The sequence below is a fragment of the Pinus tabuliformis genome, chromosome 5_1 (genome assembly GCF_031772625.1).
Source record: "Pinus tabuliformis cultivar Carrire ecotype Pingquan chromosome 5_1, CPIR1, whole genome shotgun sequence".
NCBI lineage: Eukaryota > Viridiplantae > Streptophyta > Pinopsida > Pinales > Pinaceae > Pinus > Pinus tabuliformis.
The window spans coordinates 826,119,628-826,142,599 of NC_142305.1; positions in this window are offsets into that span (position 1 = coordinate 826,119,628).

The following is a 22,972-nucleotide window of genomic DNA, read 5'->3' on the forward strand; positions in this document are numbered from 1 at the left end:
ACATGAGAGAAACTTCTAGAAGAGTAAAACAAGGGTAAAAGTATCCAAAAAGTGCCACAAGTACAATCAAAAGGACCACCATCGACCTCAGAAAGTCAAACTGGAGCTAAACTGCAAATTCTGGGCTGAACTGGTCAAATCTGGCACAAATTCCTCAACGGGTCGCGCACATCCTCCTCAACGGGTCGCACACTTTGGAGCCCTGTTTGGAGGCCTTCCTGGTGTCAGAATGAGGTGAAAGATAGCTCGTTGGAAAGGTCTCTGAGTCTAATTTCCAACCCAACCGGAATTTTTGGATTTGGAGGTCATTTTCCTAGTAAAAAGTCAATTCTCCCAAGACTACTTCTGCAGCTCAAAAAAGGGGCAAAAAGTCAAAATTTGGCTGTATTTTGACCTTTTGGAGGCCCAAAACTTTATGAAAACTCAAATCCATCCATAGACATGTGTAACTTTGCATGAAAAATCTAGAAATGCTGAGTTTTCGCAAAACGGAGCTACGATGACAAAGGGTCTCACTAGGGGTGAGACCCGTTGAGAAGCCAAAACCTGTAAATTGCCCAAAAATGTCAAAAATGAGCCAAAACTTCCAAAATTTTTTGTGCTTAGTGCTGTGAAGAGGCTAGTGGGTGTCATGATGAGTGAGAGAATCCTCAACCAAGATGCAGAGGGGGTTGGTCTTCTTCTTCCTCTTAAGAGCCTCGGTCAACCTTCTTTGGAACATTTTCATCTTTGCTTTACAAACGTGCATCCTAGCCCAATAGTGGTTTTTCATGTTCCTTAGCAACTTTTTCTCTTGGTTGGCCTTAGCCAACAGCCTCTCCAAGTGGGCATTCTTCTGAATAAGCAATGACTCCCGGTCAACAGGCAATGGGTCACCGGGCCTCCTACGGTTTAGGACTCGGTCACTACGAATCCTCCAAATCTCATCAAGTGCCTTCTCCTCCTCCAGCTGTGTGTTTTGCTGCTCTAGATATGTGATGGTCCATTGGGCACCCTCAAGTCTCCGCTGCAAAACATCATTCTCGGCCCTGAGCTCTGAATGATCTCCTTTGCCTCTTGGCTAGGAGAACTGACCTCAAGATCAATCACCGGATCCTCATGAACCATGGGCTCTTTGCCCCTCTGCAATACCTGTGCTGGCGAAGAAAACGAGGCCCCTTCCACCTGTTGTGGAGATAACACTCACTGCTCTGAAGATGAAGGTGAGACCCCTTCCACCCGCTGTGGAGATAATACTCGCCTAGCTGCTGCAAATAAGGTCCTTGGGCCTTTCTGATAGGTGACCATAGGAGTGGAGCTGACATGTCGGGTGATGGGAGCATCAGGCTGCTGAGATGGTCCTCCCTCCTCATGAATAGCCTCCTGATGTGGCTGAGGTGGCACTGTGAAAAACTCACGGGAGATGAACTCCTCCCATGAGATACCCTGCTGAGTCAACTGATGAGAGACTATAAGCTGGATCAAACCATAGTGACAAAGGCTCCTGTACTGCTGGGCCGGGGTCTTCCTCTGCAACATGGGCACCATCCTCTGAATGTTCTGAAACAGGAAGACCGGGAGGTTCATCATCCTCACCCGGGTGAAATGCATCAACAGGCGAATGTGATATGAATACACCTGTGAAAATCTGCCCTCACATGTAAAATAATGCATGATAAGTCTCATGAGGGGGGCATACTCACTCCGAAGAAATCTGAATGGGAAAACACCCGTCAACAGTCTCACAAATGATGGCCGAACATAAGGCTCAAAGTGAACAAAATCAAGTAATCTGTGCTTAGGCCACACCTCACCCACATTTGGTATCCCTGTAGCCTCTGAGATCACCTCGGGTGTCAATATGAAATTCACCCCTGCAAGAGTGACATGTCCATCATGGAGGTGTAAGACAAACAAGCGGGCTAACTCTCTATGATGCTGAATCTGAGAGAGCCTCTCACAAAACTGATAGCATGACATGTACCGGAAACAATTCACTGCCAAAGGACAAGCCTGTAATTCTGCCAAAGAAGTAGGCTCCTCCCTCTTATGATGGCCTCCCTTACCTCCTCTACGAGGCCTCCTCTGTTCCTCAATCTCTGTAGATGATGAATGGTCATCACCTTGCTCATAAGTCTCGGTATCTGACATGGTTTTGGAGCAAGGTGGGCAAACTGAAGGACAAATTGAACTGCTGCCTCTGCCTGCAAAAGTACTGAACTCTATGCTGTTTCAAGGGGAAAAAACATGAGGGGAATGTTAGGGGAGGGAACTTCTTAACGAGGAATGGGAATATATGAAAATAACAGGGAATTTTCAAGGGAAACTTTACAAATTGTCATGCATATAGGAACACATTTTGACATTGGGAAATCATTTGCAAAGAACATCTCATATGGGACAAAAACATGTATGATAATGAACATGGTAGGGGCATACATGTATCAATAGGGACATAGGGACACCATACACCAAATTTGCTTACAGGAGTTCATGTGTGTCATAAGGAAAATTTTTGCTCTTTTTGTTCTTAAGGAGTACATGCACATTGTTTTCACATAGAGGGAAGGTTTTCATGTACAAGGGGATATCAAGGGTATATAGGGGTTATGTACATGCCTCTAGATATACAGTAGCATTTATTTTCACATGAATCTTTCTTTATTTACAAATGTATCTTTTCTTTTTGTTTTATTTTTTGCATGTGTATGGTAGAGGGAATTAGGGTTTTGTGTGCTTGTGAGAGGGGTAGGGTTTATAGCTTAGGGATGGGGGAAAAAGTCAACATTTTATGTACAAATAGTATGGGACAGAGATGCAAGCATGACTATGAATGAAAGAGGAAAAGAGGGAAGGGAACAAATGGGACAAAAACACTTGAAACAGTCACAAAACCCTAGCATTTTACAAACATTAGCAAGCAACCATATTAATCCATTCATTTGCAAATTTAGAAGATGAAATCATAGCATACATCCTTATTTTCACCACCAATATCAACAACCATGCATTAAGAGCCTACCTCGACCGATTGAGCAAATTTGAAGTGGAATGAAGGAATTTGATTGAAGTTTTGGTGGCAGACAGTTGAACGGGTCGCGCACGCTCCCCAACGGGTCGCGCACAGCCCAACGGGTCGCGCCCGTTATAATTTTACACTGCCGGAGTGCGCTGGACGGGTCGCGCACAAGCCTGGACGGGTCGCGCACCTGCAAACTGCCCGAAACCGTTGCAATTTCGCCTCCTTCGCCTATCACTCTCTCACAATCTCTCTTGCAAGCTTGAAATGCACAATGAGAGTGAAAGGAGGGAACATTACCTTTTATAATCTCATTTGAAAAAATTTCATCCATAAACCCACTTTATAAAGTCTATTTTGACACTTTTTTAAAACACTGATTTTCTTGGTTTCCTTTATCCTGAAGTTGACTTTTTGAGTGCTTTGACCTGATTCTTTTTTGCAGGTAGATCATCTGAAGGACTGTGGCAAGGGGACCAGGGTTGTTGCTGCCTTTTTGAAGACATTTTGGAAATTTATTCTTTTTACAAAAATTATCATGACCTTGGCTTTAAAAACAGGGTTTTTTAAATCCAAGGTTAAAAATGAACTGTACATGATGAAAATTTCAAAGGAACATGTTTACCATCCTCCCTCTGGCTTGCTGGTCACTCAAGGACTTTCAGAGACATGACCTTGCTAAGACAACTGACCAAAACCCTAGACCTAGAATTTTGACATTAAGACCAAACAAGAGCAGCTTGACAAACTCAATGACTGATATGACCTGATCCAGCAAAGCCAAGAGGGGTATGAATAGACCAGCTCCTCCATCAGGATTATGGCATGCCTAACGGGATGCAAATTTTGACACTGATGAGACACCTACTAATGCAAATGCAAAGAGCTTTGATCACTGATGGAGGGCTTTCAAGACTGACACTAACACTGGGTATAGATGGTACTATGTACATGTTGGATATGCGGTGTTGTGTACATATTGTACTGTTCGCATGATGGATATGCGGTGTTGTGTGCATATGGTGTTGTGCGCATGTTAGATATGTGGTGTTGTGTAAATATGGTGCTATGTACATGTTATATATGTAGTGCTATGTACATATGGTGTTGTGTGCATGTTGTACATGTGGTGCTATGTACATATGGTGTTGTGTGCATGTTGTACATATGGTGTTGTGTGCAGGTGGTGCTATGTACATGTCGTGCATGTGGCGTTGTGTACATGTGGTGTTGTGTACATGTGGTATTGTGTACACGTTGTATAGGTGGTGCAGTGTACATGTGGCATTGTGTACACGTTGTGCAGGTGGTGTTGTGTACATGTGATGTTGTGCACACATTGTGTAGGTGGTGTTATGTATAGGTGGTACTATGTACATGTTGTACATATGGTAGTGGTGTACATGTGGTATTGTGTACATGTCGTACATGCTATGTTGCGGGCATGCGGTACTATGTATGTGCATTGTGTAGTTGTGGTATCATGACATGTGTATTCGTTGGGTTTTACTCTGTGTATGTATATGTATTGTGTTGTACATCGGGTGTAGGTGTATGTATTGTGTGGTGTTGTACGTCATGTGTGCATGTACATGTTGTGATGTACATTGTGTGTATGTGTCTGTGATTGAAAAGAAAAAGGCACTGGGTGCTTGCTGAGTGTGGAAACCAATCCGGTGTGTGTAAAAAAGGATAAAGGACAAAGGTAGAAGAAAAGGACCGATTAAAGGATAAGTATCCGTATTTTATTTCAGTTTTAATTATGCATGTGATATATGATTCTGATTTATGAGGGTTACATGTGATCCATGATTCTGGTTTATGATGATTACATGTGATTTATGATTTTGATTATGATGGTTGTGTTTTGAGATAATAGGATGTGACATGTTTATGCATGATGATTTGGTCAAGAGCTATTTTGACTTGTTGTGACAGGAAGTAAACATGATTGCAAGCGTACCTTATTACCGAGCTACCGATGAGGTATGATTTTAGTTTATTTCAATTCATTTTGAGTCTAATGGAAATTATGTGCTTGGTACTGGAAAGCATGGAAATTCCCAGGTTGGGTGGTTGAGATTGATTGCAAGAATCAACAACATCAGTGAAAGGAATTAGAATAGGAAGCAGTATGCTGGTAAAGCACTTCAGGACTAGGGCCATTGTGGGACACTGGTACCCAATAGTTTCCATTGATTTCCATGAGCATGTTATGACTGGTATGATTGTTTTGAGGCAGGGATATGCCTTGGGTTTTGGACCTTCCGATGCGAGGAAACCTTACCAAGGGATGGACTACCCAGGATGGGGGTGCCAATGGAACTTGGAAGGTGTGTGGCTGCATAAAAGGGGGTGACTGAATTTCTCGAGGGACTATGTAGCAGAGAAGGGAAGGTTGGGGAATGTATTTGTTTTTGTCATTAACATTGCCAGATGGAATCAAATGCACGTTGGGAGTGTACTTTGGAACAATGAGCCAATAATTGTTTGCTAAGAGGACAAGTGGCGTAGGATTGTAGCATTGGACATTGGATACAGTTTGACTTTGGTAGTGGATTTTGGACTTCTTGGGAAGGAGGTGAATCCTAGTATTACCTTGAGGGCATAGGTGTGAGCCTTTTGATTCCCTTGTTGCGGGTGCAGGAATCATATCCTTTTATTTGTTGGTTGAGAAAATGCGCATATGTGTATACGTGTATATTATTGTGAATACTGTATCGAGCTAGATTTATAAAGCTCCATAGACAATATGGTTATTTGCTAGTTGAAGCAAATGTGTATAAGGCTATATGTGGTTGTTATTGTAAATACCGTATTGAGTTGTGTTATAAAGCTCCAGTAAACGGGATGATTGTCATGTTTTCAGTAGGATATCATTATAAAGACTGCAATGAGCTGTGTTATAAAGCTCCATGGGCAATATGTTTTGGTTGTCAACAATCTTGCTGGTTGTAGTGCCATTGAACACCAAGGACGGTGTTCCCCCCAGGGGGAGGGTTCTGTAACAACCCTAGTTAAAAATTCATGTAAAAATATAAGACTAAGGTCATGGGACACATATTCCAAGCTGAGTGGTGGGAAAAACATCCTAGTGTGTGTTCATTTCGGTTATTATGGCTAAAGGAAAATGGTAAAGGAAATGACAAAGGATTTAGAAAGGAAAGAGGCAGTAATTGGCATTTTATTTATGAAAATAATGGAAAATAGGAGAAAAGGAAGGTGAAAGGTCACAGGTTGCATGTGAGGAGGAAAATGAAGGAAAAATAATTGAAATTGAAGAAAATAGAGGCCTCATTAATAAAAAGGCTTATGAGGATTAGTTGGTAACCTTTTGCCAGTTTAATTTTGGAGCTCTCATTTCTCTCTCTCTCTCTCTCTCATACTCTTGGACACTTAGAGTTTTTTTGGAACACTCTTGGAGGAGTGTGGCATACTTGGGATTTGGAGCAATAAGGAAAAGGAAAAGAAGGAAAGCGCAAGAGGACATCAGGATCGACAGCTACAACGAATTTTGCTTGCAAGTATCGAGTTACATGTATGATTTCCTTGCTAGTTTTGGCATGCATGAAATATGCATGTGGTTATTTGGTTATGATCTGTCATTGGCATGGAGGATTTCCTGGATTGACAATGGTTTTTCCTAACCTTTCCATTTCCTGGATAACCATGGTGTTGTGGGTTGTACTTTTGTTTTCAAGTTGGTTCTCATGTTCCTTTTGCTGTGGGTTAAGTTATTAGTTCCTGGAAGCCTTGGTTGGACAAACACTCTGGAAGCCCTGTAAAAACTTGGGTTGAGTTACTAGTCTTGGAAGCCTTGGTTGGAAAAATGCTCTGGAATCCCTTGGTGGGTCGATCTGCTAGTCCTAGAAGCACTGGTTGGAAAAATTCTCTAGAAGACCGAGAACAACTATGGGTTGAGTTACTAGTCCTAGAAGCCCTCGTTGGAACAAACACTCTTGAGCCTTGTACAATTTGGGAAGAGACCAATCTAGTGATGGTTAGTGATGTCCAACCGTGAGGTGGAATCACTGGTTGAGCGTTGAGGTGGTTTGGCCTCTGGAAGCCCTGGTTTGGTTTTGATTGATTTGTTTTTATGAGATCCCACATTCATGCTTGGAATATGGCATTGGGACTGACTGAAATAAATATTTGGTTTAGCATAGTCTATGCTCAGGTGGTTTGTGGAAGTCCCATACCTGGCTGGTTTATGAAATCATCAATAACAACTCTTCCTCCTTGGTATTTTATGGGTAAATATACTTGTTTATGTGTGGCTTGTATGGCTATTATATCCTTGATATTTTTGTTGGTTATATGCTGGTTATGAGTGAGTTTTATGACAATGAAAATCTATGGCTATCATCATGTTTTGGTTAATCATTGAATGTACAATAAATATACGACGTAATAGATGGTAATGCAATTATTGTGATGAGGCAATAATGCTTCTTAGTGTTTCTCAAATAAGTGTGAGACCCCTATGCTCAGATATGTTGTTTAAAGCTATAGAACGCATATTTGTGACATGTTTGAAAAAAATCTTATCATGGCTAATAGGGGTCCAGTTAATTCATTGTTCAGGTGTTTGCATTTGTATCATTGTTTTGATGTTACTTCTAATTTCTGGAAGTTTCATGGAGCTCTAGGCAATGGCTTAAGTCCTGGCCCTGAAAAAGTGGCACAGAATCCAAAGTCGTTGGCACTGAACTACCTGGAAAAGTCCCCAATCGCAGGTATGCCTTGTTGTGGGAGTGACAGGAGGTTCCCAGTCGCATGCATTCCCATGTTAAGGGAGAAACAATGGATTTAATGCAACAAAATGTCAGTTTGTCTCAGGGGCTAGTCACCTAGATGGGTTGGATGGATCCTGGGGGTTCTGTTGCATGTGAGGAAGGTCAGTTTGGTTGTGTTTTGTTGGGTCCACTTACTTAACTGATACATGGGCAGTTGAATCATATCATAGTAACTCTTGGTAACATATTTAGTCTGGTTGGATGGTTACTTGGGTAGATGTGGGAGGAGGATGTTACAGGAATTCCTACTTCTGTAAATTTGTACAATTTCGATACAGGAAGTGATATTTTGCTGGGTCAAGATTTTGTAAGAAGACATCTTCCTCTTGTTATAGACAAACCATATTTGTCTCAACATCCAAGGAAGAATTGTAAAAATTCCAAGGAATTCCAACTATGAAAATAGAGTTGTAGACCCTATCCCAGATATAGTTGAATGTTCTCTTGACAAACTAGCAAAAATCAACAAAGCAATCAGAAATGTTGAAATTCAAGGACTAGAATACATCAAATAAATAAAGGAGAAAATTGAAGCAAGATGTATAGTAGATGCACCCAATGAATTTTGGAAAAGGGAGCAATACTTTGTGGATATTACCTACAAAGAAAATTACTCTGGAATGCCTTAGAAGTCATCAAAAAACCAGATGTCCTCACCAGAGCTCGAACTCTGTAATTTTTTTGTTTGTTGAACTATTAGAAAGAAAGTTGATCGAACCAAGCATGAGCCCTTTGGATTTCCGAACATTTTATGTCAACAAGCATTCAAAACAGAAGAGGGGTAAACCTCATATGGCGATCAAGTACAAAACATTAAATGATGCTTTGTTACCTATCAGGTATCCTTTGCGATCTTAAGAAGCTTTATTTCAGAAAAATCAGTAATAATAATGTGTTCAACAAATTTGGCTTTAAGAGCGAATTCTGGAAGATAGGAATCAAACCATATGACAGATCAAGACTGGTTTTGTGGTGCCACATGGGTAGTTCCAATGGTGAGTAATGCCATTTGGATTGAAGAATGAACCCTCTAAATTTCATAAAACAAAGGAAAATATTTTTGGAGATTCGAAATTTTTTATTGTCTATATTTATGACTTACTAATCTATTCTTTTGATTTAGACAAACATAGAAAGCACCTAGAGATAGTTCACCACAATATTTTTAAGCATGGGCTAGTACTCAGCAAGCCTAATCTTGAGTTTTCAAAAACCAAAATTGAATATTTGGGACTAATCCTGTTCAAGAACATGTGTGAAAGATTTATCATAATTTTCAGATGTTATTTATGACACATGAATTTACAGAGGTTCTTGGGAAGCCTCAATTACATTTGACAATTTTATGAAAATCAAGCCAAAGATGTCAAAATCCTATAAAAGGGGCTTAGAGGAATAGAATGGAGCCCAACTATGACGACAAAATTTCAAATTATTAAACAAAAGGTACAAAATATTCCAAGTCTGGTTCTTCCAAGACATGAATTGCCTTACATTTTAGAAATATACGCATCCAATGAAGTATGGATAGGATTTTTTTGTTTTTTGTTTGTTTTTTGTTTTTTTTGGCTTTTTGTTTTTTGTTTTGTTTTGTTTTTGTTTGTTTGTTTTTTTTTTTTTTAATGTAAAAGCATGCAAGAAGAGAAGAACTTTGCTCATATGCATCGAGATGTTTCAATGACACTAAACTCATATATCCATCTTCTCATAAATAAATCCTTCTTGTTAAAAATGGAATTGATCCAGGAGAAATCTTGTTACCACTTTCTAAAGTTTAACACACCAAAGGAAAAGTTCATTGAAGCTTAGGTAATGAGTATTTTAACTTTGAAATTAAAGTGTTCGAGCTTCATGGGGATGTAATCATATATTTGAATTTTAAATCGTAAAATATAAATTTATTTATGAGAGAAATTTCCTCAAAATTAGTTTCTAAATTAAAGTTGGAATTGGGAGTCTCATGGAATTCCCTCATATCCCTTGAGTTTTGGATAAGATCCAAGTTTGGTGGAGTTGAGAGATTTCATCCTGAAAGATCTCATAAGTTCCTCTTTTTATGGATCAAGAGAGTTATTCGCTCCTTGGAATGGGGATCTAAGGACATATTCTCTCCTTTGTTTATGGATCTCAATTTTTTTTTTGTAAATTCTCTTATGTACTCGTTGAAAAAAGAGTTTTTGGTAGAGGAAGAGAGAAGTTGCTAGAGAACACTTATTGAGAGTTTTTGGAGAGCTTGTTTGAGAGATTCTTGTTAGAGGGAATGTTGAAGAAGCTTTTGGCCTTGAAAGCTCTTTGGTAGTAGAAGGCAATTTTGGGATTCATTCATTTTTGTAAAACATTGTACACATTCAATCTCTTTTGAAGAAAGACAATAAAGTGATTCGACCTTTGGAGGTGAATCTAGAGATGTAGCCCAGTGGAGGGGGTGAACTCTATTATCATCTGCCTTGACACTACATGTTCATGCTTGACTAAGTTATTTTCTATGCATCTTAAGTTACAAATTTACATTGAATTTTGTATATTTATGTGAAAAATTGTAACTTAATTTTGCAAGCCCTTACAATCAAGCTATAAATACTTTATTGTAAGTTTTATGCTCTCCAGTTTTTAGATCATTTGGTATCAGAGCAATTGATTGTTTGGCTTAGTGGGTATATTTGACAATTTTAGTTCAAGCAAGGAAAAGATAATTCCCTTTGATTCAAAATTTCACATTATGATCCTTTCTTTGCAAATATTTATAAAGAATTAGAAGTTTTCCAAGAATTCTTAATTATGAAGGAAATGGTGGAGGAGTTGTATAATGATGACAGAGAAAGAAATGAGTTGCAAAAGCAAATGAAGATATTGGAAGATGAAAAGAAAGAGCTCCAAAATAGACTCAAAGAAATGAAGCTGCAATTACAAACTACAGAATATGATTTGGTGAAGCATCAAAATCTTAAGGTATGCAGCAATTGCTCAAGATCAATTTTTTGAAAAGAAGATGATCATTTTGGTTCCTTCGATAAGCACACTCGAGGAATTGGGTTGAAATTGTTATTAAAAATGGGTTATAAAGGGAAAGGATTGGGAATCCATGGCCAAGGTATAACATAACCCATTACGGTTGAAGATCGAACTCCATATGATGGGATAGGATATGGCATAGAGGAGTTTAGAGAGTCTTCCAAGGATATTGAAGCAAGTGATGCTTTGAAGGGAAATTCTATATCATTAGGTTCACTTCATCAAAGTTATGACAAAGGAAAACATCAAGCAATTTTGTGTTCATTTTGTGGGCTGATATAAAGTTTCCAAATGTTGGAAGAGAATGAGGATGTACAAGAAAGTCATAAAGGATGTAACACCCTCCTCCCACATTTACCCAATGTAATTGGTCCATTGAGGTAAACATGTGACAAGAGGCTACTATGATCTGATTCAACACCCCATGTACAGTTAAGGAAATGGAACCGACAAAAAAAAACCAAACTAACCTTCCACACATGCTACAAAACCTCTAGGAGCCAACCAACTTTTCCAGGTGACCAACCCTTGAGGAGATTTAACATTTTTCTGAACTAAAGCATCAATCGCTCCCATGACATGGGCATGCATGCGATTGAGACCCTGCAGTCACTCTCACAGTAAGGGAATGCAAGCCACTGGGGTTTTCTTCAGCTAGTTCTGAGCCTACAACCCTAGATTCTGTGCCACTTTTTTAGGGCTAGGACTCAGGCCACTACCCAGAACTCCATGGAAATTCCAGAAATGAAAAGTAACATTGAAATAGTGATACTAATGCAAATACTTGAACAAGACTTGACTAGACCCCTACTAACCATGACAAGCATTCTGTCAAACATGTCAAAAATATGCATTCTACAGGTCATAACAACATATCTGAGCATAGTGATCTCATACTTATTTGAGAATCGCTGAGAAGCATTGATGCCTTATCAAATTAGTTGCATTATCCTCTATTAGGTCATATATTCATTATTCATTCATTTACAAACAAAAACATGATGAGATCCATACATCATCATTGTCATATAACATACTCACAACCAACATATAAACAATAGAAATAATAAGGATACAACAACCATAAAATCCATATATAAACCAATACATTTACACATGAAATACCAAGAAGAAGGGACTATTATTAATGAACGCATAAGACAACCAGGTATGGGACTTCCACGAACCAATCGACTATAGATTAGCTGAACCAAATATTTCTTTCAGCCAATGACCCCCGTGCCATATTCCAAGCATGAATGTGGGACTCATAACCAAAATCAACCAGGGATTCCTGAGGCTACACTACCTCACCCTCATCAATAAAACCAAGCTTTACCGTAATCCCCACTGGATCACTAGGCCCTAAACAAGCATGGATACCACTGGATTTCTCCACCTACACCGTGAGGAATTTTCCTGTCTCCTAGTCTCTAGGCTTTATAATATATCCCACCATTTCCTGGTCGATTTTCCTAGGCCTAAATGAGACTCACCCTCCAGGATTTACTGTATATCCTGCCAATCACTATCTAAGGATTCCTAGGCCTGACGGAGGAAACTCACCTCTAGGCTTTACCGTATATCCCACATTTCACTGGTCGAGGATTCCTAGGCCCACCGAGATAACACAAAATTTGGCTTTACCACAACCCACAATCCGGTTCAGTGGTCACTAGGCCAAGGCTTTACCACAATCCATAGTCCAATTTAGGGATAAGTAGGCCATGTGTTCTTTCTTTCAGAAACCACCTCACTCAGTTTCGAATCCATTCGGAAATCTAGCTCAACCAAAACATGAGAACCCCATCACACCATGGCTATTCGGAAATGGAAAGGCTAGGCTAAAGAACACTGTAACACCTAGAAAAACCCATGCCAATGACAATAAGAGAATCAAGAACACACATGCATAACCATGCATGCCAAAACTAGCAAGGAAATCATACATGCAAGTCAATACTTGCAAATAATCCCATTGTAGTGCTTGATCCTACTCTTCCTTGCTTGATCTTTGCTTCCTCTTGCCTTCTTTGCTTTTCTTGATCCAATTCTACAATGCACCAATAAAACTCTGAGTTTCCAAGAGTGTGTGAGAGAGAGAAGAGAGAAAGCTCCAAATATGAATTGACAAAAGGTACCAACTGATCCTCATAAGCCTTTTTATCAATGAGGCCTCTATTTTCTTCAATTTTCCATTATTTTTCTTCATTTTCCCCCTCACATTCAACCTGTGACCTTTCACCTTCCTTTTCTCCTAATTTCCATTATTTTCATAAATAAAATGGTAATTAATGCCTCATGCGTTTCCAAAGCCTTTACCATTGCCTTTGCCAATTTCCTTAGCCATAATAAACCAAACGAACATCCACACCAGGATAATTTTCCCAACACTTATGTTGGAATTGGTGTCGCATAACCGTGGTTATTATTTTGCCTTTATTAACTTTTATTACATGGAATTTACACCATGGTTGTTATAGAACCCTCCCCCTTGGGGGAACACCATCCTCGGTGTTCAATGACACCTTCAACCAACAAGACTGCTAAAAGAAAAACATACTACCCATGGAGCTTTATAACTTAGCTCAATTTAGTATTTACAATGATCAACCTGCTAAAAAGAAAACCAACATGACAACATAACAACATGACAACCATAACAACATAACACCCATACCGCTTATTAGAGCTTTATAACACATCTCATGCCAATATTTACATCCATATACATATATACATATACCAAAACATCACACCACAACATATGCCAAAAACATTCACTCAACCAATGAATAGTGAAGGATACATAGCCCGCATTTGATCTTCCATCTCCCATGTAGCTTCATCGGGCCCAAAGTGATTCCATTACACTTTAACCTGCTATATTGCTCAGTTTCGAAGCATGAGCATCTTTCTCTGCAATATACACTGAGGTTTCGGCTGGAATTCTCCATCTGACTCCACCTGCAATACAAACCAATCAATCACGTGATCATCATCTTTAACATACTTCTTAAGCAATGACACATGGAAAACATCATCGACTTTCATTGTTGGAGGCAGTGAAAGTCGATAGGCTACTGGTCCATTCCTTTCAAGAATCTTGAAAGGTCCACAAAACCGAGGTGCCAACTTGGCACATGATCCAATCCTCAAAGAGCTCTTCCTCCACTTGATGCACAAATACACTTGTTCCCCAACCTAAAACTCCTTAAACAACCTATTTTGATCTGCATAAATTTTCTACTTGTCCTGTGTTTCCTTTAGGTTCTTCTTGATTTCGTGAATTCCCTATTCCATCTTTGCCAACATGTCCAGTCCAATTGATAGCCTATGGATCACTCAAACTGATGGAAGTATTACAACTCCGCCCATACAATTCCTCAAATTGAATCATCCTCAAAGATTCTTAATACCCATTGTTGTAAGAAAACTCAACTAGTGGAAGATACTCTTCCCATTTCCACTGCTGATGCATCACATACATCCTTAACATGTCCTCCAATATCCTATTGGCCCTCTTTGTCTGTCCATCTGTCTGCGGATGATAGGTTGTAATGAAGGCCAACTATGTCCCCAATCCTACAAACAACTCCTTGCAAAACTTGGAAGTGAACTTAGCATCCATGTCTGACATAATCTTCTTCGGAACACCATGCAGTCTCACTACATCTCTGATGAAGACCTGTGCTACATCACTAGCTGAATAAGTATACTTCATTGAAATAAAGTGTGCTACTTTTGTAAACCTGTCCACCACGACCATAATGGAATCATGCTTTCTAGATGTACTCAACAAACCTATGATGAAATCCATGGAAATGACCTCCCACTTCCACTCTAGAATCGTAATTGGTTGTAGTAATCCACCTAGATGCTTACATTCTGCTTTCACCTGCTGACAGTCCAAACATCTAGCCACAAACTCTTCCACATCTTTTTTCAAGTTCAACCAATTATAAAACTTCTTCACAGTCGTCAATGTATTCTAGTATCCCGGGTGACCTGAATACGGTTTTGCATTAAATTCTCTCAAGATAGTATTCTTGAGCTCACTACTGTCGGGAACATATATCCTGTCTCTAAATATGATCAAGCCATAAGTTGTGAGATGATAGTCCACATCCTAATCACCTGTACCCTATTGTAATTTGTGCATAAGATCCATGTACCTGTCATCCTACTGACCTTCCTACAAGATCTGATCCTGTAAACCTGTCCCATAAGAACTCATAACTATTATATGATTCACTTATATATCTCTGCTAAGAGTGTCTGCAACCCTGCTCTCCTTACCCTTGACGTACCTGATCTCAAAGTCAAACTCACCGATCGTGGCCAACCATCTAGCTTGTCTGGAATTCAAATTTGGCTGATCGTAAAAGTATCTCAACCCATTGCAATCACTCATCAATACAAATCTCCTATCAAGAAGATAATGCCTCCACATCTTCAACTCATGGATGATCGCTACTAGCTCAAGATTGTGTGTCAGATAATTCTGCTCGTGTTCATTCAATTTCCTTGATTCATATCATACTACTCATCCTTCATGCATAAGAACTCAACCAAGTCCTCTATTTCAAGTATTTGTACATACCACAAAATATTTGTCCAGGTTTGCAATCTTTAACACTGGATCATTTCTCAAAAACTGCTTTAATTGCTCAAAAGTGGTTTCACATTCCTCTATCCATTCAAATTTCTTACCTTGCCTCTGTAGTGATGTAATAGGATATGCAATGTAAGAGAAGTTCTTGATGAAGCTCCCATAATAACCTAACCCCATAAATGATCTTACCGCATCCACATTTCTAGGAGATGCCCACTCCATGATAATCCTTATCTTCTCTGGATCCATTGTTATGCCTTCTTTGGAAACAACATGTCCCAAGTAAAGTAACTCTTTCTGAAAGAATCTACATTTTCTAAGCTTGGCATACAACTGATGCTCCTTTGGTAGTATCAATACCGCTGCTAAGTTCTCAACATGCTCTTCCTCATTTTTAGAATATATTAAGATGTCATCAATGAATACAATAACAAACTTGTCCAGATAAGGACACACCACACTATTCATCAAGCACATGAAGTAGCTGGAGCATTAACCAAACCAAAGGGAACTACAACAAACTCATAATGCCAGTACCTAGTCCAGAAAGTTGTCTTGTAAATATCCTCTTCTTTAATGTGTACCTAATGATATCAGGATCTTAGATCAATATTTGAGAACACTCCTGCTCCCTTCAACTAATCGAACAAGTCATTTATCCTCGATAAGAGATATTTGTTCTTGATGGTTACCTTGTTCAACTGCCTATAATCAATGCATAACCTAAGAGTACCATCCTTCTTCTTAACAAACAATTCCGATGCACCCCAAGATGATACACTCAACTTAATGTATCCCTCTTCAAGCATTTCCTTCAATTGTAGCTTTAGCTCTACTAACTCTGGAGTGCTCATTCTGTATAGTGCCTTTGATGTTGGCGCTACCTCTAGTATCAACTCAATAGAAAAATCCACTTCCCTTTGAGGTCGAAACTCTGAAATATCTGTGGGAAATACATCCTGAAACTATTGTAAGATTGGGTACCTGCTCAATACCTCTACATCCTCAACATCCCTACCTTTATCACTAGAAATATGCACTACAAATAACACACCCTTTTTTGCAAATTCTCTTTGCTTGCACAGATGTCACTATTCTAACTGATGTTGCCTTCTTCTTACCCTGTAAGACTCTCTTTTCTACATTTTCAACCAAGCACTCAATGGCTTTTTCATAACAAACCACTTTAGTCCTATGAAGGTACAACCAATCCATACCCAACAACATACGGTATGATCCAAACGGAAATACATTCAAATGTGCTGATGTAGGCATGCCATTCAACTCAAAAGCACAAGCTCTTACCTAATTATGAACTCTCTTCTTTGTACCTGTAACCAACTATACTAACCAAGATTCTACATGCACTTCTTTATTCAAACCACACTTATTTTGTTGGGTGTGGAGCTTAATTATCTTCGTTATCCAAAGCTATCACTGCATTGGACCCCAGTTCATAATGTGGCGGAAATGTTTCCCGTAATATTTGCGCTGCAAGGGGGGTCTAGGGGGGGCGGCGAGCAACTGCGATCTTTGGGATCCCCCCCGACGGGGGATCGGGGGCAGCGTCACGGAAGCTAAAAGTAGATGTAAAACTGCCTTGTGAAATGTTGTAATTTCGTAGTCAATCTGGGCCATTCATTAGGCAGAGATCTGATGGTAGAAATTATGTTTAATTTAGGGTTTTTTTTCCCTAGAAGGAAACCCCTTGCTATATATGAGGGAATTGTATTGTGTCTATGTAGATCTATATTCTAAGTGAGGAAAGAGAGAGGAGATTGAGAGTGAAGAGGGAATTACAGCGGATTTGCTGTAGGTTGTATCTCTTCAGTTTGCTGGATAATACAAAAGGAAGGATTGGCTGTTTCTTTGTGGAAATAGCCCAAATTGAGTGAACCACGTATATCTGTGTCTCTCCTTTTTTTATGTGTTTATGTTTCTGCAATATATTTTATGCGTTTCATTGCTCTATAATATATAATTTTCTAACAACTGGTATCAGAGCCAAAGGTTTATTTAGTTGATAAACTTGCAGGAGAGAAGGGTTCTTGGTTCGAGTGGGAGAAATGGCGGAAGATGGTAGGTTTAGGGTCAAAAAATTTAACGGCCAAAACTACCAGATGTGGAATATGCAGATGGAAGATTATTTGTACCAGAAAGATCTGTACCAACCATTGAGTGGAAAGGCAAAGAAGTTGACGAGTATGATAGACACAAAATGGGATATTCTCAATAGAAAGGCACTTGGAACAATACGGCTGTGCCTAGCGGCGTCGGTAGCGTTTAATATTTCAAAGGAAACGACAACAAAGGGTTTAATGTCGGCATTGGCCAAACTATATGAAAAACCCTCGGCCTCAAATAAGGTATTTTTTATGAAGTGTTTATTTAATATGAAAATGTCAAAAGGTGGATCTGTTGCTGATCATTTAAATGAATTTAATATAGTTACCAGTCAGTTAAGTTCTGTAGGGGTAAATTTTGATGATGAAATTAGGGCTCTGTTATTTCTGTGCCCATTTCCAGAAATTTGGAATGGTTTAGTTATGGCCATTAGTAACTTTGTCTCTGGATCTAATACTTTAAAGTTTGTTGATGTTGTCGGTGCAATCCTTAGCAAGGAAATGCGATGGAAAAGCTCTGGTGAGACATCAGGTAATGGTTTGACTGCAGAGACTAGGGGAAGAAAAATGGAAAGAGGAAAAAGCCCAGGATATCGTAGTAAATCAAGGAAAGACAGATCCAATTCTAGATCAAGGATAGTGTGCTGGAAATGTGGGAAGAAAGGACACTTGAAGAAAGACTGCAAGTCTCGGAAGGGAAAAGAAGGAGACACGCATCAAGAAAACAATCATGAAGTGAATGTGACAAGTGATGTGTTGCAAGATGCTTTGATTCTTTCATTAGAAAATATTATTGATGTCTGGGTGGTAGATTCAGGGGCCTCATTCCATGCCACACCTGATAGGAAACATTTTCATGATTATGTTCAAGGAGATTTTGGACAGGTTCGATTAGGTGATGATAAACCTTGTAAAATCATTGGAATGGGTAAAATTTTCATAAAACAATAGAATGGAAATCAATGGTTGTTGAAAGAGGTAAGGCATGCTCCAGATCTAAAGAAAAATCTGATTTCAACATGGCAGTTGGGAGGTGAAGGCTGTGTAACTACTTTTACAGATAAAACCTTGAAGGTCACTAAAGGAGCCTTGGTAATAACAAAAAGAGAAAAGGTTGGTACATTGTATTTATGCAATGGTATTTCTAATTCTATTAATGCTTTAACCCCTACATGAGAAGATATGACATTGTGGCATCATAGGCTTGGGCACATGAGTGAGAAGGGGATGCAGATTCTTCACTCAAGAAATTTCTTGCCAAGTTTGAAGCATGTTGATTTAAAATTTTGTGAGAATTGTGTTTATGGAAAACAGAAGAGAGTCAGATTCATCAGAGTTGGGAAAGAAAACAAGAGCGAAAAATTAGAGCTTGTGCATATAGATGTATGGGGACCTGCTCAGGTATCATCTCTTGGTGGCTCTCGTTATTATGTTACTTTTATTGATGATGCAACTCGAAAAACCTGGATTTATTGTATTCGAAATAAATCGGATGTATTTGATACTTTCAAGAAACGGAAAGCTTTGGTTGAAAATGAGACAGGAAAAAGGTTGAAGTGTCTCAGATCAGACAATGGAGGTGAATATTGCAACAAAGAGTTTGATAGGTATTGTTCAGAGAATGGAATTCGTAGAGAGAAGATAGTTTCAGGAACACCACAGGAAAATGGTGTGTTAGAAAGGATGAACATGACAATCATGGAGCGTGAAAGGTGCATGAGATTGCATTTATGGTTGCTTTTACAACTTTGGGCATTTGCTGTAGATACTGTTGTTTATCTAATAAACAGAGGGCCTTCAAGTTCTTTGGATGGTGGTATTCCAGAGGAGGCATGGATAGGTAAAAAGGTAAACTACTCATTTTTAAATACTTTTGGTTGTGAAGCCTTTGTCCACATTAATAAAGAAAATAGAACAAAGCTTGAGGCAAAATCAAAGAAATGTACCTTTATTGGATATGGTGTTAACGATTTTGTTTTTCGCTTTTATGATTATGAAAAACACAAAATCATTAGGAGCAAAGATGTCATATTCAATAAAAAGGCTTTGTATAAGGATTAGATGTAAGAAAAGAAACAGGAAAAAGAAAATAGAGAAGACACAGTTCTTGATGACATCACAGAAAAAGTGATGGTGCCTAAAAATCATAATGATCAACAGCCAGAACAACAACCACAACAACAACAAGCACCTCAAACACCTGAAAGTGCCGTTAGAAGATCTACTAGGATAAGTAGACCCCCTGAACGATACTCTCCTTCATTATATTATGTATTGCTGATTGATTCTGGTGAACCATAATGTTATGAAGAAGCAGTGCAGGTAGAAACCAAGAAGAAGTGGGAGCAAGCCATGAAAGAAGAGATGGACTCCTTAGCACATAACCAGACTTGGGACTTAGTCAAGTTGCCTGCAGGTAAAACAACATTGCAGAATAAATTGGTTTATAGGTTGAAGGAAGAAGATGGAGGTAGAAAAAGGTATAAAGCTAGACTTGTGGTGAAGGGGTTTGCACAGAAAAAGGGTATAGAATTTGATGAGATATTTTCTCCTATTGTCAAAATGGATTCAATCAGAACTATTTTAAGTCTAGTAGCAGCTGAAGATTTGCATCTTGAGCAGTTAGATGTAAAGAAAACCTTTCTCCATATGGATTTGGAGGAAGAGATATATATGCATCAGCCACAGGGATATGAGATAAAAGGGAAGGAGAAACTAGTGTGTAGGTTGAAGAAGAGCTTGTATGGCTTAAAACAGGCTCCAAGGTAGTGGTATCTAAAATTTGACAGGTTTATGTCTGAACAAGGTTATACTAGATGTCACTCTGATCATTGCGTTTATCTCAAAAGGCAAAAATGATGGCAGTTATATTATATTGTTATTGTATGTAGATGACATGCTTGTTGTAGGTTCTAACATGCAAGAAATAAATGTGCTCAAAAGAAAATTGGCCAATTCATTTGCACTGAAGGATTTGGGTGCTACAAAACAAATCCTTAGTATGAGAATAACTAGAGATAGGAAGAATCACAAATTAACATTGTCTTAGAGTGAGTACATACAAAAGGTGTTGAAAATGTTTAATATGCAGAATGAAAAACCAGTTAGTATACCTTTGGTTAGCCATTTCAAACTAAGTAAGGAAATGTGTCCCAAGAATCAGGAAGAAATGGATTATATGTCTAAAGTTCCATATGCATCAACAGTTGGAAGCTTAATGTATGCAATGGTCTGCATAAGGCCTGATATTTCACATGAAGTGGGAGTTGTAAGCATGTACATGAAAAATCCAGGAAAAGAACATTGGATGGCAGCGAAGTGGATTCTTAGGTATTTGAGAGGTACCACAAATCAAGAATTATGCTTTGGTGGTTCAAACATTGCTTTACAGGGATATGTTGATGTAGATATGGTAGGTCATAGAGATAACAGGAGGAGCACCACAGGGTATGTGTTTACTATAGGTGGAACAAATGTTAGTTGGGTCTCAAAAATGCAAAGTGTTGTTGCACTCTCAACAACGAAAGCAGAGTATGTTTCTACCACAGAGGCTAGTAAAGAAATTATTTGGTTACTAAGGTTTCAGGGTGAATTGGATAAGAAGCAGGAGTTGGGAAGGTTATACAGTGACATCCAGAGTGCCATACATCTTGCAAAGAACTCTGCATTCATTCCAAGACTAAACATATACAACTCAAGTACCATTTCATACAGTTAGTGTTGGAAGATGGACAATTGAAGCTGGAAAAGATACACACTGGCCAGAATCCTACATATATGTTAAAAAAAGTTGTAACCAGGGAGAAACTAAGATTCTGCTCAGTTTCAATTGGTCTTCAAGTATGATGAAGAAGATGAGAAACAACTAGGTCCAAAGTGGAGTCATTATCCAACGAATGAAGCAGTGGTGGAGTTGCTATAATCAATCTCCAAGTGGGAGATTGTTGGGTGTGGAACCTGATTATCTTCTTTATCCAAAGGTATCACCGCATTGGACTCCAATTCGTAATGTGGCAGCAACGTCACCCGTAATATTTGCGCTGCAAGGGGGGTCCAGGGGGGGTGCGGCTGCGATATTTGGGAGCCCCCCCTTGGCGAGGGATCGAGGGCAGCCTCCCCGAAGCTAAAAATAGATGTAAAATTGCCTTGTAAAATGTTGTAATTTCGTAGTCAATCTGGGTCATTCATTAGGCGGAGATCTAACGGTAGAATTTATGTTTAATTTAGGGTTTTTTTCCCCTAGAAGGCAACCCCTCACTATATATGAGGGAATTGTATTGCGTCTATGTAGATCTGTATTTTCAGTGAGGAAAGAGGGAGGAGATTGAGAGCGAAGAGGGAATTACAGCGGATCTGCTGTAGTTTGTATCTCTTCAATTTTCTGGATAATATAAAAGGAAGGACTAGCTGTTTCTTCGTGGACATAGCCCAAATTTGGTGAACCACATATATCTGTGTCTCTCTTGTTTTATGTGTTTTGTGTGTTTATGTTTCTACAATATATTTTATGTGTTTCATTGCTCTGTAATATATAATTTTCTAACATATTTACCAAGTTATGATTAACATAATTATAATTAGATCCGGGGTCAATCAAAATAGAAAGAACTTGATCATAATGCTTGTCGTCCATCTCAATGATAGATGCCTAGTGATCTGCCTGCCTGTTAACCAATGTTTTATATATATGAGGAATACTTTGGCCAACATCCCCAACAGTCTACGTCTCCTATGCACTATAGATGTGAGGCCTACCATCTTGACTTTGGAAACAATATCTCTTAATATTTTCCTTACCACATGTCCAATACTCCAACCATCCTGTACCATCACCTCTCTTCTTCTGCTATGACCCATGTCCCTGTTTAGCTATGTTGAACTTCTTGTATGGTGCATGTTGGCCCTCAGTTTTGGTCTATTTTTGCTTAGGGAAACCTACTTAATCCTTATATTTTCCATCCATTTTCCATCACATCCATCTCATTTTGATGTATTTTATGCATATTCAGGTGTTTAATTTTAATTTTGCAATTTCTATAATTTTTTATGAAAATTGAGTTTCAAGTGCAATTTTGGACTGAATCAGAAATTCCCGTAATAGCTATGTGGATGACATGTTTGCAGGACACTTGGGCTCGATTTTGATGCATGGATGGATAGCTTAGGAACTAGGACTAAGCTAACTCCACTTGGTTCGGCCAGAACAAGCTTTATTAGGCCCGGTCAAGGCTGGTCAAACATGACTAGTCACCAGAAAATCCCTAGGAAATAGGGCAGTTTTGAGATTTTATGGGATTGACCATATTTCTTGGGATGAATTGGATGAGTTCGACTTAGATAGGTGGATATGAGTAGATATGAGTGTTAGAGATAATATAGATCAGTTTGTTTCATTAAACCTCTATTTAAAGCCAAGACTTTGATGGCT